General features: G+C 41.8%; 1 long non-coding RNA gene across 1 annotated transcript; it reads right to left on the bottom strand.

Moving 5' to 3' along the window:
- Positions 1-13,904: 13,904 nt before the first annotated feature.
- Positions 13,905-17,218, bottom strand: LOC115344639. The gene is made up of 2 exons (XR_003924580.1): positions 17,077-17,218; positions 13,905-15,621 (listed from the first exon to the last, which is right to left on the bottom strand). It is a non-coding gene; the product is annotated as an uncharacterized LOC115344639 (long non-coding RNA).
- Between the last annotated feature and the right edge of the window lie 38 nt (positions 17,219-17,256).

Below are 17,256 nucleotides of genomic sequence, written 5' to 3'. Positions count from 1 at the left end.
AAAAGCTTTAGATATTTAGAAGGGACAGAATAAAGTCAAAGATTTACTAAGGAGGATTTTAAGAAGAAAGGTAGGGTTTTTAACTATTTAACAGAAACATGTATTTTTACCTTTCTAAGGACACAGATACGTTTTTTTAATCAGTTAATTGACTATTTTAAAAGCCTGCTATTTCTTCTAAGTGCTACATATGCCAAGTATTGTATATATGTAATGCATGGTAAAATGTAGGATTCAGTTAAAAGTCATCTCTAGACTCCCCCAAAGATTTTGCTAGTGGAGGCTCCCTCTTTATTGTGGCTACTCTTGCTGTACTGTGTGATTGCCTCTAAAAAGATTGCTCTCCCAAGCCTTCTGTATAAGCAAGAAAATAGGCCTTTTCTACAGATGGGAAGCTGAAGCTAAAAGATTATGACTTCACTTGTGCTGACAGGCAAGAAAATCAGGAGGAGCAGACCTCCCTGGTGCTTTCTGTGACCTTTCTTACAGAGTGGCTGCAATGTCTTCCTTTTTGGTGCATTTCCACCACACATGTTTTGATGGGGTTTGTATATAGGATAGGACGGCAAGTGGAATCAAGAACTTGATTCTATTTATCAGAAGTCAGATGTCAAAAAATTGCTGTCATTGTCAGCAATTGCCTCCCACATATATAAAAAATTATTTCCCAGTGCTTTTCCTAGGGCAGTAGAGCTAGGCTTTCACAGGGGAAAAAGATGGGATATGCTGCTTGAATCCCAGAGAGGGGAGATTTCTATCACTGCCCTGGACTTTCCTCATGCCATTGGGGAAGAATGTGGTAGGATCAGCATCAAGTTTAACTGGCCCCCAGTCTCAGTCCGGTATCTTACTCCATAGGTGGGATTACAGGCAAGGAACCAGAACAAATACCCAAGGCCCCAGGACATCAGGAGTCCACTGCGCTAATCTAAGTCATGGCACCGATGGGCTGACATGGGAAGGAAGGGGCTGAACTGCTTTCACTTGCCAACTGCTCTCATTTTTCTGGTATCAGCCGCATCTTGGTACTCGGTGCAAGTTTTTTCTTAAGGCTATTGTGATTTTCCCCTAAGTAAGAGGATATATCACTGGGTCCTTTCCGATAAAGTGACAGGGTAATAACTTATATACATGAATCAGATTAGTTGACAGTAAAGATACATGGGGTGTGTTGTTTGGAGGACATAAATAGTTGTTGCTGTTGTTCAGCCTGAAATAACTTTGCTCTCCTGAATGCAATATGAAAACTTGCCAAGAAAACTAGACTATCACAGCTGATCAGAGCTCAGTGTTATAAGACTGACAATAAGATACGCCTAGTACTTTAAGCTGGCCTCTTACCGCTTTTTCCAAGGTTCAGCCATAACGATCATTCTTCTGAAAGTCAGATCATTTTGTGCAATTTTTTTAGGTAGCATGACTCAGTTGTTTAAAAGTCTTTGAAATTCAAGAAGGAAAGGATCTAATGGAACCAGAAGCAAAATCTACTGAATTTTAAATCTCAGGGCATCTCTCAGGCTCTTTTTTTCCCTTACATGTGGGTAAATAAATTTAATTTGAGGATAAGAGATGTAGCTTTCTCCCATAAAATGAATAAAATGAATAAAAGTTAATCCTTTTTTGACAGTCCTTTGAGGAAAGAGTTTTTGTTGATTAAACTGAACGGACTTACATTCTGATCTTTTTGGCTACGTTTTTACTACAGTCAAATCAGTTTGTGCATCTACAGAGACAAAGACATGCCTACTTCATTTACCATTTCACATTTTAGTCCACTTTTAAAGCAAAAGCCCATTCAGTGATCAGCTGAATTACATTATTTAAATACAGTTCATGATCTATGCAGCAAAGATAAATACATTCCCCAGGTTCCCCCAGTGCGGTTGCCCTGGGGTTGAGCGGGAACCCTGTAAGCGGTGGCTCACAGTGTGGTCCTGCACTTCTTTCCATCCTGAACAGGAGGGGGAAGGTTGGAGGGACAGTGGGAGCACTGGTCCTTCTCCAGGTTTACTTCAAGGAGGACCTCGACTCCCGTGACTCACTGCGAGGCGCACCCCCGGGCCCAAACTCCCAGGGAAGAGGAGCTGCTCCGGGGGGAGTCGGTGCCGTGCCCCAGCGACGGAGCCGCCCCTGGAGCAGCCACGACCAGGGCCGGCTCCCGGCCACCTCCGCTTTCTCTCCGCAGGCAGCCTGCAGACGGCCGCCCGACGGCCCGCACGAGCCTGTTTTCGTCATCCCCGGGCAGGCAGAGCCCCAGGCGCTCTCAAGGCCGGCTCCGGCCACGCTTGCGGCCAGGCGTGCGGGCCCACGGCTGGGGAAGCAGGAGCCTAGGCTGGGCGGACCTAGCCAGCTGGTCGCGGGCCTGACCGGCTGGTGAGGAAACACCTCTGGCAGGAGAGCTTCGCTGCAACCAGAGCAGGAACCTTCTGGCTCGTCTGGACAGGCAGAGATTTTTCTCTTGGTGCTGTCAACAGCCCTGGTGGGGCATGTTTTCCAGTTAGCCCATTCTATATTTCCATGAGAAGGGAAACTTTCTCTGGACAAGGAGGTTTTTCTTACCAAGGGAGGAGATAGTGTCAAGTATCGGTTCCCCTGGCCGTGTCTGGGGAATCCTCTTAACCAAGGAAGAACATCATTACCAACGGGAACCCAAACCTTTGCTTACATGGCTTAATGCAAGTGACTAGTGTGACTAACATAACCTGTATCTTCAACCAAGGCAGCCTTTGTCTTGCATAAAAAAGTGATGTGAAATATAGGTAGGAAACGGTAGCTTCCTTGTATCTCCATGGCATTAGCAAGGGTTTTTCTTTCTTACTGAACTTTTGTTTACGCCCTGCCAGTCAAGCTTTAGCCATAACACTGGGAATTTTCTGGTACTGCCAGTGAATTATGTTCTTCTGGTGAGCAATAATTGTCTAATTTTCAGTAACAACATTCATCCCAATGTTTGGTTTAGTTCCAGTGGTACCGCTTTGAAATCTTCCTCACGAACTTCAGTTTTAAAATCTAATATTCTTATATTAATAGTTCTGCAAGACGCAAATGCTGGCAAAAAAAGAAGAGTCCGTTTTCTGACTAAAAGCCTTTCAAAAAACTTAATTTTTGATTGCGTTCATAGAAAAGACAAATGGACTTGGGAAGAAGATGCAGTAATTCTTCCTGAATAAATACCTTCTAGTAGCAAGTTTCCCTGTGAAGAATTGAATCTGGAAGAACTCTCTCAGAGTATGTGGAACTCAAGAGATGTATCAGATTGGATCCCTGTATTCCTCTTATATATTTACACTAACCTGACTGGTTCACATGCTTAGCTCCTTTGGACTACAGCTATAAGTGCTGGAGACCTCCTGAAATCTCTGGCCATGCTGCATTGTTCTTGGCTCTGGCATACTACGACACAAATGAGCTTTTACTATGTATGTTCTCAGTAGATCTATTTTTTAAAGACTGTTTTCTCTGCTAACAATCTTTCATGTGCTCAAGAAAGTCACATGTACCCATCCAGGGGGAAAATGAGCTAGCTGTGCCTATGTAGAATTAAGGAAGTAAAAAAGGAATATTGAATTCAGGAAAATGCATTTTTAATGCTCTTGAAATTATTTGCAAATATTTGTTCAAATGTTTGAATACTTTTTGACTGCAAGGTGCTTTTGCAAAGTGGGGAGGATTGTATTCACAGAACTGCAACAGGAATAATGGAGGTTTTCCCTGCACCCTTCTTTCCCCCTTTTTTAGTTAATAATTAAGGGTTAAAATGCTTACCAAAGATATGAACAACACAAGTTCAGTTCTTTGCCTGAGAGAGTAACCTAACTACAAGGCTAAAATGTCACGGGTATACATGAATGAGACAGAGAGTAGATTCAAACTAGCTCTCCCACTATCTTTACGTGAGTGCCTTAATGGCTAAGCTATAGGGTAGTTGAATTTTCTACTGCTGACACTTTTTTGTTCGCATAAAACAAGCTGTCAGCAGCCAAGATCACAATAAGCCCTCAGTCCTGCTTCAGAGATGAAACCTGAACACTAATCTTCAAAACAAAGAATATTTTATTATTTATACAAAATACATCACCACCAAAAATAATTAAAAGAACCTTCCCCACCCAAACATATTCTTTAGCATGTTGGAGAGAATAAGAAGTGGGAGTTGCAGACTCTAGTCTATTCTGCTACTGGGAAGAACTGAACAAAACTTTCTCATAGACTTGGTGATTGCTTTAACCCCCGGATTATTTGGAAAAAGAGTTAATCTTTCAATTGCTTGTGTCCATCCTTACCTCTGCTCTCCCTCACCCATCTTTCCTACAATACAATGTTTCCAATCAAACAAAAAGGTTTTTCACATTTAAGTTATTCATATATCCCATTACAGACCAACAATTAGATGGTAACTAACTATCCATTTGCAGCCACAGACCTCTCACTTTGAACACTAGAAATTGGGGGAACCATGAAAAACAGGATAGCAGGACTTGAATATTGTAATACCCATAAAAAGATGAAATGCAAAGGGCTATCAAAAGTAAGAAGCATCTTAGGAACATCACCCAGTAAACACAAAGGCACTATGTAAGGAACAAATAAATTGTTAATTAGACTGCTAGAATCTAGAATGGAAGAATTTATTTCACTAAACCATATACTTGTATTTGTAACAAATCTATGTGTAAATACTGTTGATCAGTACATAATGAACTGTATTACAATCACAAATTTCTACCTACATACACATAATCATGCATGTCACGGACGTTCTTGCCCTGATCTGTCACTGTGCCTATTCTAACACACTGGCATGGGTCAAAAACATCCAAAGCACATACAATAACACTCACATCAGTCAACTACTGTGCATCGACAATACTGAGGTATACTGCTGTGTTGTGCAGAAAACATATTCATAGCTTTAAGACCCATAGACCTTAGCGAGGCTAAAAACTGTGTGCTCCTCATCTCCTGTGTACTTCATCTCCTGCCCTGGGCCTTTGACTTTTTTATTTGTGGGACACACATTTGACTTCTGCAGCATCTCTACTTTGCTGATCTAACCTTGCATTGTGTGTGTGAAAAAGCACATTTTTCCCATATTTTCCTGCTTTTGACTGAAAACTGTGACAAAGGTGTGCGCCTCCTTTCCTAGGTTACCCTCAAACACTGCACAAAATTATAAGAACAAAAATGGCCCCTTGTTTCAGAGCAGTGGCCCATTTAGCCCAACATTCTCTCTCCAGCTGTGTCAGGAGATACAATTTTGGGAGAGGCAACATTTTCCAGAAATTTACTACCTGCTTGGTAAAGTAGTACTTTTAAAATACAATTTAAACTAATGTTCTAGTTTCATTGAGTGTCTCTTAGTTTTAGAATTATGTCATTTTCATGATCTAGAACATACATCCCTCAGCCCTCAGTGAAAATTCCCAGGCTTTTTAGTCTCTTATGAGTCAGCTGCTCTATCTCCTTAACTATTTCACCTGCTTTCTCTGTATCTTTTCTGATTCCACCATGTCATCTTGAGCTGTGGTGGCTGGAGCAGCACATAGTACCTACAGTGTGGGTGCACTGACATCTTATAAAGTGGCAGCATGTTTCCTGTCTTGTTCTCAGTACCCTTCCTGATGATGTACAACATTTTATTGGCTTTTTTGGCTGCTACCCTACATTGAACCGATGACTTCAAGTGTCAATGGTAACTCCAAGATCTCTTCTCTGAGTTATAACTTTTCTGTTCACGTTGTGCAGACACGGAGTTTAGATTATTTTTCCACAGGGTCTGCACTGAAGCTAGTATGACACCTGCTTGACTGCTCACCCAACTTAGCAAGTTGTCTCTGGTGTTCCTTATTATTAGCATTGCATTTCATTGCCCAAAAAGAAGACTTGGAGAATTCACTGCATGCATCCTACTCCATGTCACTGATGAAGGTGTTGTATAAAACTGTTTAAATCACTGAACACTTGTAACTGACCCCACCCTTAGTAGTGATGATTGAACTCTTTCGTTTGCCCAATCCTTTCACCAGCTTTCAGTTCATAAAAGAACATCTCCTCCATCCCCATGAAAGATTACCTTTTGTAATAACAACTGGTGTGGAATCGTGTCAAAGATATTTTGAAAATCAAAAATATTAAGTGCCCTGAATACCCTTTATCTATGTGCTTATTGACTTCCCTCACGGAACTTCAGCAGCTGATTGAGATGGCCTTTCCTTTTACAGAAGTCATGCTGACTTCTTCCCAACAGGTGATGTTTATCCATGTGATCAAGTATCTTACTCAGTAAGATATACTCTACTATCTAATCAGAATTAGAGTAATTTATTGGTCTGTAGTTCCCCAGATCTCTTTTAGAGCCTTTTTTGTAGGTGGAGGTTTCACTGGCAGTCTGGCCCAGTTGCCATTTCTATAGATCTGTGAGACAACTTGGCCAACAGTTCTGCAATTTCACATTTGAGTTCCTTCAAAATCTTGGCAGAATGCCAACTTGCCCTGCTGACTTACTATATCTGTCTATTTGGTTTAATTCAATTTGAATCCCTGTTCCTACGGCTGAAGGAAATGGGAACAGAGACTTGAAATAATTTGTCTTTGTCCCAGCTACTTGGCCAAAGCAGTAGTGATATGTTAAAATGGAAATCTGTGGAAAAGAAAATAAGTCTACTGATTCTATCTGGTTATTCACAAGTAATCTGTATTGTGCTAAAAACATTGGACAGAGCAGTGATAGCAATTATAAAGGTAGTAGTGAGGCACCTTTTGATTTGTATATCTGTCATAGCAATGCCAATCTACTTAAGAGACTATAAAAATGAGCTAAATTAAGAATGATCAGGGAACCCCATTCGCATTATTGAAGCATCATACAGTAAGTGCAAGAGACAGGTGGCATAAGTGCTAAAACAAGGATGGAGAGTATGTGCTGCAGGGAATCAATCTACTGCATTAACAGCTAATGGCACACTCAGTGTTTATCCATTATTTATCACATAAATGAGTATGTACTGTCTAGACTGCAGAGGTGCTTTCATAACAGAGTGACACTGATTACTGAAAATTAAAAAATGAGAGCTGATCTTAATAAATGAATTGAAAATTAGCAAATGGTAACAAACTCCACATGGTATATCTGCTCAACCTAATAACACTGGGTTTTGTTTTGGTTTTATGAAAATTATTTGATCCATCACTATAATTTTAGTGTTTAGAGAATAATGCAAAACCTGGAAAAAAGGCAGAGGCCTTAGGATGCAATCACTTCCTGCCACTATCAGATAATTTCATTTGCATGCACACTTTCATTCTGAGCTGCATTTTGGTTTGCTTTAATATTCTGCTCATTTACTTCTTTTCCTTTTCAACTTACTGGCACATTAGTGAAAACTAAGAATATCTGCTCATACTGAGAGAAGAACGATGTTACTTAAAATGTATTGTGTTCCAGTTGTGGCATAGAAACTACACTCTGTGCATTGGTTTTAATGTTTTAACGATGCCAGAACACCAGTCTTGAATAAATGAGGTACATGAGCTCAGGCTTGATCATGTATCATTATCAGTGGAAGCTGTATCATTAAATTCAGAAGAAGAAGGGTCAAATTTTTATCTGAGACCCACTGAAGGTGTTAAAAGTGGACACAAATTTAGACAGTTCAATCAGGAAACTGTTTATAGACTAATTCTAATAAAAGTAGTACAGGGTTATTTAGGCATGCTAATTTATTCATGAAGGATAGAACTACATAAAATAAGTGGAAAAGACGTAGTACTTAGGTGTCCCCAGTACATTAAATATCTTAAAAAGATGACTTCTACATTAAGATGATTCAGTTCATAGAGAGTTAGGTAACCATTTAAAATTTATACTAATGCTGAATGTTAGTAGTTTGCATTCACCTGCATGACATCCTATCCTCATCACAGACCAGTAGTTACCAAGAGACACATCCTTATATTGCAGTTAATAAGGTTTTAACTAGGCATGCGGCCCCTGAAAGAAACTTGTGGGCTTCTTGCACCTGAATTGATCATATCTGTTCAGTTCCATCATAAGCAGCAAGCTGTTGTCCCAAAGTGAATCCCTTACCGATATAATAGACACACTTGGATATGTTTTCAGTGACAAGGTGAAAAATACAAGATTTCCTCAGCTTTCATCAGGAATGTCTGCAATTTTAAAAATCCCTCTCTCCAATCATTGCTCGAAACATTCATGATATCATTTACTCTGATAAGAAGGACATCTCTTACATCAGAAAGCCAACAACAAACAAACAAGCAAAACCAAAATAAAAAAACTCTCAAACCTTGGATTGCTTAGGTTCAGAAAACATAAAGAGAGAGGACAGTTTTGTGATTAATCTAAACCAGCCAAAACTAAATGGAGTCTTCCAAGGATTTAAATTGGGTTCTGACTCCCAGTGTGCCATGTGGGCTGCTCATAAATGATAAAGCTGCTAGGTCAGTGGCTGCGTAAGTACATGCAAGACTTGAAGACGCTTGAAAACAGGCTATATTTTTTGCAAAATGTTCATAAACAGGATTCCTTCCATCCCCATTTACATGAATATTTTGGCAAAAAAATGAAGTCTTGTGTATTTTCAATTATCCATAGCAATTGCCAATTACTAAAGTAACTAGTCAGATTTACCAGCTAATGTACTCCAAAAAGGCTCCTAAAGGCTTTCAAAGCTATCCTAATTATCATATTTACAGTGTCCGAGATTACTTCCAGCAAAGACATCCTAATTCAGCCTCTTCTTCTGGTTTATTCGATTGCACTTTATTAGCTAGTAATCATACTGCTAAGCCTTGTAATAAGGCTGCTTCACATCTGCTTGAACTGCTGTCCCTTCATGATGCATCTGTGAAGTGTATACAGTTGTGTTCCTTCTATAAACAGAAAACAATGGCAAAGTGACTTGCGGTTAGTCCATTCAGTTACTGAATCTGAGATTCGGAGGCAGGAGTTGTGGCAGCCAAACTCTTCCCAAGGATATTAAGCACTAGTTTTCTTTGCAAACACCCATTATTCCAGTGTGTCCTCTGAAGTGGTTATGTATATTGTGCAACAGTGCTGTCATTCAGGAAAGCAAGGATTATGCTTATTTCATTCACTTGTAGAGAAATTCTCATGATGTAGCTGTCTCAAAATATTTTTATTCTTATTTTTGTTCCAGCAAGTGGGTAGTGATAATCATAATACAGAAAAAGGTGGTTGTGAGAAAGTCCAATGTAATTTCAATGTGTTCATTCATTCACACCTGTTTGTGGTGATTTATCTAAGAGCTCAAATATGCAATAGTGTAGAGTTGTTTTTTTCCTGAAGGTTGGTCTAGACCTCCTGCTTCTCCCTTACTTTTCTCCTTTAAAGCATATTATCATTCTATCCTCTGCAATTAATCTCAAATGATCATCAGACTATAAAAATATACAAAGCTGAACAAACAGTAGAGAAAGTTATTCACGGATGTTTCCCTAAACCCAGTTTGCAATTCAGTTCTTGTATCACATCAATATGTGTGTTTGTCTCCCTTTTCACTTACATTTTCAGGTTTTTATTGTGGATTTTTTTTTCAAGCTGATTTAAAAAGAGGCTTTTAGTTATGGAAATACAGACACATGGCAGATTAATAAGGGAGGAAATTACAGGAATAGTTTTCTGTCTACTATATCCACAGTGGCTTTGTGTGTCTAAGAACAAGATTCGAAAGGAGGCTGGAAGAGTGTAAATGAGTGAAGAAGGAAGGGATTTAATGCATCAGCATAGCCATGGACTGAACTAAAAAGGGAGAAGGCAGGAAAAAAAAGGATACTCTGGAGACATGATGATACCTTGCCCGAAGATTTCTTGGTCATGTTCTACTTTTCCAGAATATGAATCAGCTTTGACCAAACATTTTTGATACATGGAGGAACAAAACCAAAAAAGCATCAGTATCCAGGAAAGCCATCCTATGGATCCATCTGTAGTGCAGTATCATCACAGTACGGCAGAGACCCTCTGCCATTGTTAGCCCAGAGAAATGTGAGCCTTCAGCAGCAGATTGTATCAAAGGGAAAGATACATACTGAAAACGAGTTTCCACAAGTTGTGTAAAAGACATTTTGAGAATGAGCACTAGAATAAAAAATTAGATAGAACAGCTTCCAGCTGGTGACAGAGAGAGCCTGGTTACTGCTGTATTGTCTGACAGATAGTAAAAAGCCAGAAGCGTGGCATTCTGCTGAGAGTCACTCCTACCAAGAGAGGAGGAGTTGGCAAGGATAAGCATCTCCTGCAGCGGGTCTAGCAGGTGACGGTGGGCACCTCCAGGTTTGCTTGGCAGCCCAAACGGAACACAAGCTTCTGCAAAGTCATCAAAGCCAAACTACTTAAAAAAACCGGCTATGCCAAATCTTTGAAATGGGTATTTGGTTACTATTGTCCTTGCTAGCCAGTGCTGTCTCTCTGCTACTGAATGAAATGCCCTCTGTATTCTGCCTGTTGTATTAGAAGTGTATTACTGCTCTCCCTTGATCAGTTAAACCTTACTGCAGCTGAACCAGAAAATTATTCACCCATTCACAATGGAAGATACTTAACATTTACTCTATTTTACAGTGCTGCCCATTAGAGTTAGTTGTCACAGAAAAGGATCTGTTGTTTGTTTAAGAAAATACTGTATTTTTTAATATGTCAGGTTTCCTCAGAAGTCCAAGATGTAACTCCATGAATTACATATTTATAATTCTAAAATAAATGAAGAAATAGTTCTTGCTGAGAGAAACTTTCAGTCAGGACACAAGACAGGAAGTTTTACTAGTTCAGTTTTATGGATGAGAATTTGGGGTAGAGATAGGGTGCAGATAAAAAATTCTACAACTTTTGATCGGTGATTTAGGGGTAGAGATTTTTTCCAATTCGTAAAATACACATATTAAGTCTCCAGCACAAATTAACAATAATATAACTCTTTTATGCAAGCAATGCTACAGAAGTGGTGTGGAGTACCTGCATCATTCCAATTCCTTGTTTCTCATCCCATCTCTAACTCCTTTGCCCAGGTGTTCAGAGGAGGTAGCATGGTGATGCACTTAGGGGATTTAAGCCACCAGAGAGCTGATTTTAACCAGGTAACCTAGAAAGTTGAGGCAGACTTGGCGAGTTATGCGTTAGTCACATATGTACTTCCATTTACACTACAGCATCACAGAGTTGTTGAGGTTGGAAGGGACCTCTCAAGATCATGTAGTTGAATACCCCTGCTCAAGCACGGTCTGCTACAGCAGGTTGCCCAGGACCATGTCCACACGGGTTTTGAATATTTCCACACATGTAGAGTCCACAGCTTCTCTGGGCAACCTGTTCCCATGTTAAACCATTCTGACAGTAAACAGCATTTTCTTATGTTCAGATGGGATTTCATGTGTTTCAGAGGTACCTGGTAACAATTGCTATGTCAGGACTGTCTTCTATCAGGAGGGTCTAAGAGAAGGCAACCACTCAGTGCACAGTTACAGGCAGGGTTAAATTTTCTGGCTTTATAATTATTTGTGGAAATTTTGTTTGTCTTCTTTTGCACATTTTTAATGACTAAGAAGCTGACTCATATTTCCCCATGGCAAGCAGTTCTGCTTTTTTACTGTTCATTGGTACTCCTAAATAATACTGCATAACCAGCCTGTTCAAGAATTTGATGATAGGTAGAGGTAGTGTAAGGGGTAAGCTCTTTAAACAGGACAGCAGGTAATTTATAACCATGCACTGCATGTACATAAACTGTTTCCCAAAGGCTACATCCCTCTGTGAGATTGCATGCTCCAGGAGAAGAATGTTTGCTCTGGTTTACAGGGGGCCACATCATCTGTGGGCAGGTAGAATAGTCCTGGTCAGTATTGCTCTTCTGCATCTCAGAGGCCTGTTACCTGCACTAACACCGACTGATGGAATCAGCAGAAAGCATATGAAATTAAGATATAAAATCCTTACCCTGTGTGCTGGTTTTGACTGGGATAGAGTTAAATTTTCTTCATACTAGCTAGTATGGGGCTGTGTTCCGGATTTGTGCTGGAAACAGTGTTGATAATGCAGGGATGTTTTCGTTACTGCTGAGCAGCACTTACACAGAGCCAAGGGCTTTTCTGGTTCTCACCCCACCCCACCAGCGAGGAGGCTGGGGGGGCACAAGAAGTTGGGAGGGGGCACAGCTGGGACAGCTGACTATATGAAGTCATGCTCAGCATATAAAGCTGGGGGAAGAAGAAGAAAGGGGAGTGCGTTCAGAGTTACAGCGTTTGTCTTCCCAAGTAACCATTACACGTGATGGAGCCCTGCTTTCCTGGAGATGGCTGAACACCTGCCTGCCCATGGGAAGAGGGGAATGAATCCCTTGGTTTGCTTTGCTTGCACGCATGGCTTTTGCTTTACCTATGAAACTGTCTGTACCTCAATCCACGAGTTTTCTCACTTTTACTCTTCCGATTCTCTCCCCCGTCCCATCGGGGGGGCAGTGAGTGAGCGGCTGTGTGGTGCTTAGTTGCCGGCTGGGGTTAAACCAGGACACTGTGAAACAGCTTTGTTGCACACAATGTATCTGATCCAAATGTGAAGAAAAGTTCATCTGCTTACACAGTCCCCGCTTCACTTACAGATTCAAAACTCCTGATTCGTACAATAAGGCTTTTTCTTTATAAAATCATCACGTTGGGAAATTCTAACTTAACAAGGAACATGAATGCAGCAAGTTTTATCTGCTTGTTTCTCCTTTGCAGCAAGAAAGTTCATGGTCTTTCAGGACAAAGCAAAGTTTAACTTGCAGAGAGGATGAATGAATTTCCAGCTGCCCCAAACTTTGTTCCACCTATCTCTTGGTCATTTCTGCTCCAGCTCTATTTCCCATTGTTAAACACATATATATATATAGTAGAATACTTAGTACAAAATATGCTGAATTAGTAACATCACTGTAATTCTTAAACCTAAACTTGAAACTAAATTGGCAATAATCAGTCATCATACAAACAAGTAGCTCCAGAAGTCTTATTAAACACATTGCTCTTTACACCTGGTATAAATGTGGTCTTTTCATTTTTATTATCTTTTTTGCTCGATCCCTCAATTTTTATCATTTATACCTCTTCAAAGTAAATGAAGAAATAAAAATCTGCCTAAACGTCATTAGTAGTATTAACAATGGGCCCAGTTACAGCAGATAACTGTCTTTACCAAAGATTCTGAGTTGAATCCTCCTCTGATATGTGGGACCATTTACTACCCAAGCGATAGTTCATCCAACCGAAGAGCTATATATTAAATATATACATATCAACTGAGAACATTTCTAAAAACGCTTCTCTTAGGCACAGGCAAGCTTTTTTTCAATAATTTTGTGTTGATTTTTAACTTGCAATGTTTCAATAATTTCACTTACGTTCATGACAAGAAAGCTTCGTTTTTGCATGTCTGCTTATGTGGGAGTCACACTCCCACACATCCAAGTACACTTACCTTGGCACAGTTTGTACACTCTGCCTCAAATATTAGAAATTGCAGTATCAGGTGCATCACCATGAACACATTGTGATGAGGCAGTATTACCAATTTCCTATGAGTTCAAGCATGCATTATTATGCTTATTATTATTGCTTTGGAGGCAACTGCTTGTGGCATAATTCCTTGTAAACAACTCATTTGCATTTAAAGCAATTGCTTAAGAAGAGGCACCTCACAGGTCTCAAAACATCTCTCAAAGCTCATTCACCAATATTTACCAATAGCTTCGATATTCACAAAATACAATGCTGTTCAGAAATTCAAATGTCATTCCTTTAAAAAAAAAACAAACCAAAAAACCACCCCACCACCAAAAAACTCCTAAGCTTTCTCATCTGCTAGCCTGCATAGAAAAGATTAAATCTTGGGCTCCAAGATATTACACTTTATTCTGCCAAGATGCCAAGTAGCAAAACCATCATGCTAGTCATTTTACATTAACAGTTGGATGGGAAACCCATCTTTTTAGTTCTTTTTTCCACTCAGTTCTCTGACAGATTTTTAGGCATCTTGCCCCCCCCCCCCCAGCCCCCCCGTAGTAGGTAGCATTTATTAACATCTCCCATCCCAGACACACCAGTGCTTTGGACTCTCTCTCCTTTCTAAAGCCGTTTCTCATCTCTACTGAATGACAAGTATGACCTGTGTCAAAGTCCCACTTTCAAATAAACTTATACTATGTGACTTATGAAAATTCAGTTGAGGTTTTTCACAATTTACATTCAAAAATTATTTAAACATCAGGATCTGAAAAATCACAGGCTAGCACTGAATATTGTATTTTACATATTTATAGTCTACCTTATTATGACTTATGCATTTAATCAAAAATCTGAAATGTAAATATTTTACAAAGTACCAATATAGCATTCATATAGCAATATAAAGGGCAAATTAGTAAACGTCTCATTTTTACTTTGCTGAAAAAAATTAAGACCAAATCCAAAGGAAAATAAAATCTACTGCAAACCCATTTCAATCAGTCACAAAAGACCTTGCTGCTTTCCTCTCAATAGACAGGGAGTATAAAGTCCACAGTAGCACATAAAGACTAATGGCAGCCTACAATCTAATTAGCCCTTATTATAATACTGTCCAGAGATTCAACAGATACTTCTTTAGAAAGGACACAGGCACAAAGAACCCACCCACAAAAGAGTTACTTTTCCTTTCAAAGGTCTAGAATTGCGTAATAAAGAAGAGCCTGGGACCAGGAAGAAGCTTGGCTGAGCCTGGCATGTTAGTTTAGCCTGCCTTGAGATTTTCTTGACTGAAAGAAAAAAAAATGGGGAACAAGAGTGTTTATACATTCTGCTTCATTTAGACTCTCACCTTGGCTTACAAGGCTGAGTGAAAGTTTTTCTTTGTATGAGGTTAAGATTTTCCGTGAGCTTTGCTGAGATTTCTATGGAAGAGTGGAGAGCAGAACTGAAGAGCGTTCAAATGGGGCTCCAAAAAGCCTGGGTAGTTTTTCAGTTTTTAAAAAGTTTTGAGGATGCTGTGACCCTGGAGGCTGTTTAAATACATGTGACTAAAAGGCAAACAGTGCATGGTGGTTATCAAGTTATGTTCGGCGAGTGTTAATGTCTGTGGTGCTTTATTAGTGACACAGAGGTGACCCAAGGAGTGAGTTCCTGTTAAGTCGTAGGAGGAGGTGCAGTTAGAAAAGTAGGGGACAGACTGCCTAAGGCTTAGACAGCCCCAAACTCTTCCTATCAGAGGCTGATCACAACACACAAGGGTGTGCACGGGTATGTCACCAGTCAAGCTCTGGAGCTCCGCACAGAGTAACTTGCCTTTGAGAACTTAAAACGCGCAAGTCCAGCAAGACTTGCACACTAAGGATGCCTCTAGAGTAGCACTGAAGTTCAGATGAACAGTGTATTTTAGAAGTAAATCTCCTGATCATCTGGACTGATACTGTGCTGTGGTTTATAACTTGACACGAGTTTCAGAAAGCAAGCTGGACTCCTTTTGAATAAAACCAAACCAGAAGATGTGCTCCAGGGGTTCACTTAATGCGCTCCAGCCACCAATGAATCTTCAGTCCACAGGTCCAGAGAAGAGCTATCCTGAAGTGAAACCTCCTGCAATACATACAGTACAGACATCAGGTCCTCAGCAGCAACTGTGCTGCTTTACAGATCCACTTGTACTGGGTCACACTGCTGATGTTGCTAGTCTCGTCTCCCGTTGCATTGCAGACCATTACATTTCACTCAGATACCTCTTACACTGAACCCTGAGACTTCAATGAGACCAAACCCTTTTAGCCTCTAAGACTAAAATATGTGCCACAAACAACAGAAGGGTCTGATTGCCCAATGTACCTGCTGGGGCTGTGAACTGATAGGTAAGATAACCTAAAGGATCCAGTGGGAAATTCATGCTCCATGCTTCTAGTGGGTTCTTTGTCCATGCCTGACATACAATTCCTCTGCATAAGCAGAGATCTTAAACTGTGCTAATTTCATCTAGGATAGCTGCTAGCGTGTGTTCTTCTAAAAGCCCTTCATTTTTGCAGAACTTGAGCACAGCCGAGACCACATGAAGAGGCTTTGACTCTCTGTAATGGAATAAAAGCAGGGAACGCACTGCACAGTCACGGATGCTTTTTGCTTTCTAGTAGCTTAACTATGATGAAGCATCTTATTGTTCAAATATTTATTTCAGAAGACAGATGTACGGAGATGGTGTTTATAGAAGTGGTTTGGCTATCCAAGGCCAGACATCACTCCCTTTAAAGTAACTTTTCCAGAGGGTGGAGCAATTTAAGATTTGCCCTGCAATCAAGCACTTCAAGACCCTTTCCTGTTCAGGGTGCACAAGTCCAAGCACGAGACCCCCCCCATTGCTCCTAGCGTCAAGAATCCCTTTGGTGATCAACCCCCTGCTGACAGAAACGGTCATTCCTTACGATGCCGGTACTCCACCCAACGCTTTAACCCACGGTTAACGAGGTCCCCGTCTTACAGCGGGCGCAGGTATTGGAAAGCGGCACTTCTAGCAATTGTGCGTGTGCGCGCCATGAACAGCAACACCGAGGACTCGACCGTGCCTCAGAAACGCACGCGGAAGGACAGGTGCTCTCCCCGGCGGGGCAGCTGTACGGACAGCGTGCGCGGCCCGTGGAGCGGAGCACGGCACACGGCGTAGGGCCAGAGCCCCCGTTCAGCCCGCCGGCCTCTCTAGCGCGCCCGCCCGAGGGCCCCCCGCCGCGCCGCGGGGCGGCACCACCTGCTCCAACGGCCGCCGCGCGCCCGCAGCCGCCGCAACGGCGGCCGGGCCCTGCGCCCCGCCGCCCGCCCGCGCCAGATACGCGCCACAGCGTTTCGCGATACGCCGATTCAAAACCGTAACTGCTGCTGCACTGTATTTTTCGCTTGAAAATGCGGGCAACCGGGCTCTGCAACTAGCTTACCGCCCGCGTTCACACCGCTGCCCTCCCGGGGGCAGCGCGCCTGAGGGACGCGGGTCCCTCGGGCAGGGCCGCGCCGCCGCCGCAGCCCCGGCCCCGCACCTGCCAGCCCCCGAGCACCTACCGCCGCCGGTGCGGCGCGGCGAGAGGAGCGATGGGAGGCGGCGGGCATACCCCTCCGCTCCCCCGGGAACGGCCCGGCCGGGGAGCTGCGGCTCGGGGGAGCGCCGAGCCCGCCAGCCCGGCTGCTGCCAGCAGAGCCGCCGCCGCCGCCCACCACCACCCCTCCAACGCCGCCTGCCCC

Source organism: Aquila chrysaetos, chromosome 8 (genome assembly GCF_900496995.4).
Source record: "Aquila chrysaetos chrysaetos chromosome 8, bAquChr1.4, whole genome shotgun sequence".
Lineage (NCBI taxonomy): Eukaryota > Metazoa > Chordata > Aves > Accipitriformes > Accipitridae > Aquila > Aquila chrysaetos.
The sequence above is the reverse complement of the archived record's forward strand: the minus strand, read 5'-3'. Positions and strand labels throughout refer to the sequence as shown.